Raw genomic sequence first — 3,553 nt, 5'->3', positions numbered from 1 at the left:
TAGACTGTGATGACCTAAGGTGACCTGCACAAGATCAGTCACCTTGACCTCAAGGTGAAGGATTACAGCCAGAGCCACCAAACTTGGTGGACTGATAGACTGTGATGACCTAAGGTGACCTGCACAAGATCAGTCACCTTGACCTCAAGGTCCCTTTCTAGCTCGGCTTCAAGTAGGCTGTGGTTGTGGTAAATTTCATTTCATTTTTATCACATCTGTCCTTGGACAATTTTACGGTGCTCTAGTTATCATTAATTTTGCTGGTATGAAAGAATGTCATCAGTGATGGAGTTGATGATGAATATATATCATTTCTTCACCCGGAAAAATCTCCCAAAATTCCAATAAAATCGCCTCGAAATATGAAGACTAAAAGACGGCCGTTCATTGCGTCACGCTGACCAATGGCAGTGGTGTGTGGTGGGCGGGGCGGCGGGGGGCGGCAGGAGGGACGGTACAGTTGGTACATAAAGGCAGACACACACCCATACACACAGTGTACTTCAAACTGCTACGCTGTGAAGAGGGACACACTTCTGCTACGGTGAGTTTTTGTTGTGCTTATTGTTGTTGCTGTGGTGGTGGTGGTGGTGGAGAGGGAGGGCAAATGTGGTGTATGTGTACATAGCCATGGCAACGGGGTCCCCCTGGGTAGTTCCTTCTGTGGACTGGATTACACCGACATCGTGAGCCGCTGTCTTACCCACAATGTAGAGGTCTGCTGGTTCTTTGTAGGTGTTTTCCACATACTGGGCAAATGCTGGACATTTAACCTTGATATTGTGCAGCATTGCCTCCCGGTTGATGGAATTAAATGCATTTGAGGCATCAACTAATAATACTGCCTCACAGTCCTCTTCCCCAAATATTTTCCTCATGGAGTGAACTGCCGCCTTACCTCCTGCCTGCTGGCCTGCACACACCTGGAGGTTGCCAACTGCCTGCTTCACATCATCTTTTACCACCTCCATGATGCATTTTCCTATAATCCGTCTTAAGACTTCACCCACCCCGATGGGCCTGCAGCCAGGATTCTTATCAAGGGGGATTAGTCTGCAAGCCGTCAGTGCTTCAGTGTTGTTGCACTGACTTGAAGCCTATTACTACTACTACTATTACTACTACTACTACCACTACTTGAAGCCAGCTTCCTGGCCAGTGAGACAATGGAGTTACACAGGGCGTCTGTTGCTGCCTCTCCAAACTTGATGTTACTGAGGATTAATCCTCAAGATTTTGAATCCAGGCCTGCCCCTCCCTGTGTGTACTGCCTTCCTGCACACCATATCACCAGTTATCCTGTCATATATGACAGCACTGCCTTCCCCCACACCATATCTCCAGTTATCCTGTCATATATGACAGCATTGCCTTCCGCCACACCATATCTCCAGTTATCCTGTCATGTATGACAGCATTGGGAGGAGTGTAGTTGCCGTCAAGCTTTGACTGGGCACTTGCTTGTCGTGCAGTCGGGTGTTTTTCTTTTAGTTGTTGCATTGTTTCTTCTGTCAGGTCAAGTACTCCGTTTGGTGATTCAGCTGACAGGGATCTTGTTGCCATCGACACTTTCCCCTGTCTCATCTTGCTGCCAAAAATCCTTGCAACATCGTTGGTGTTGTGGTTGCTTCTGCCTCGGTTGTTTATTCTCATCTGCAAGGCCCTTGCTTCCTCAAGTAGGTTGTCGATTTCACCTCTTTTCCATGTTTCAACCCGCCTTTGGATGGCCTTAATATTTTCTGCAATGCTAGCTCTTGGGCGGGTCTTGTTGAGGAAGAGATGTGGTATTAGTGCAAGGACCTTAAGAGAGAATGAGGCAATGGGTGTGTTATTGTTGTAGTTGGCTATCAGGCGAGTGATTTCCTTGATCATGTCAGTTGTAGCATTGCATTGGGGAGTTTCAAAAAGGTTACTTGACGACCAGCCAACTATTTCCTTATATGCGGTGTTCACCCAGGGTACTGCATTTTCTCTGGTTTTGCCCACCCAGTATGCCCGTCCCGCCTTAGCCAGGCCTGCGTGGCTGCTGTGCTTCCCCGTTGTTTGTCACGGCTGTTCTGGCCACGTATAATACCAGCATGATTCCCTCCTTCATGCACTCCACCATGTTTTGTTTTTTAATGCGAGGAAGAAGGAAACAAAGGCTGAGCCCGCAAACCGTCCCTTCAAACAAAAAAATAATGATAACAATAAAAAGAGAGCCAAATTCAAGATCCGTTCATTTCGAGATGCCTGGACACACTGAAATTGAAAGACTGGAGATCATAGGAAGTAGGAAATACGGACAGAGGGAGACAGTTCCAGAGTTGACCTGTTGCATAAATGAAGGACTGGGAGTAACGGTTAACTCTTGCATTAGGGAGTTGGTGCCTCTTCATACTCACCTTCATTCCCTTCATACACTTCTCCATCTGTTCCTCACTAACCACACTTCTTTCCACTTCCTCCTGGTGATGTAATCCACTCCACACTTCCACATCCTCACTTCTTCGTGACTATCCCCACCCCTCACTTCACCAAGGTCTCTGTCACCACCACGCATGTCAGAAGGATCATGTCTGGTGTCAGTCATTATATCTGTCTATCTATAGCCAGACGCCTTAATCCAGCAAGGGGTGGCCACAAGCAAAACGCCTCCAAGTCTCTCTGTCACCCACCATTTGACTGCCCTCCCCCCAGCTCACTCTCCCCTCCCTCATATACCTTTCAACTTCATCCCACCTCATCCTCGGCCTCCCCCTCCCTCTCCCTCCCTCCACCTACATACACCCTCTTAGTCAGTCTTTCATTCTCCATTCTCTCCACATGTCAATAATTTCCACATCACCATCCTTAACGTCCTCTTGTGTGCTACTTATGAGAGAGAGAGAGAGAGAGAGAGAGAGAGAGAGAGAGAGGCGTATCCTTTATCAGGGTACGGGAGCACTGAAGGATTAACTGAGCGGTGACATACTCTACATTACGATGCTAGTCACGAAGAAGTGCTATGTCAAGGATGTATAGCCGTAGTATTGTCTTTTTAGTCAGTTATACTTGAACAGCGCTAGTCATGAAGAAGTGCTATGGATTTGGCACTTCTTCGTGACTAGCATCATATTCTAGTGTTAAAAAGACAATGCTACGGCTCTACATCCTTTCCATAGAACTTCTTCGTGACTAGCATCATATTCTAGTGTTAAAAAGACAATGCTACGGCTCTACATCCTTTCCATAGCACTTCTTCGTGACTAGCATCATATTCTAGTGTTAAAAAGACAATGCTACGGCTCTACATCCTTTCCATAGCACTTCTTCGTGACTAGCATCATATTCTACTGTTAAAAAGACAATGCTACGGCTCTACATCCTTTCCATAGCACTTCTTTGTGACTAGCATCATATTCTAGTGTCAAAAAGACAATGCTGCGGCTCTACATCCTTCCCATGGCACTTCTTCGTGACTAGTAGCATCATATTCTAGTGTAGGACAATGCTACGGCTCTACATCCATTCCATCGCACTTCTTCGTGACTAGCATCATATTCAGTGCTAATCTATTGCTACAACTCAGCAT

Source organism: Coenobita brevimanus, chromosome 37 (genome assembly GCF_032717465.1).
Source record: "Coenobita brevimanus isolate Jiangsu-jjx chromosome 37, ASM3271746v2, whole genome shotgun sequence".
NCBI classification, from domain to species: Eukaryota; Metazoa; Arthropoda; class Malacostraca; order Decapoda; family Coenobitidae; genus Coenobita; species Coenobita brevimanus.
This window is presented reverse-complemented; position numbering follows the sequence as displayed.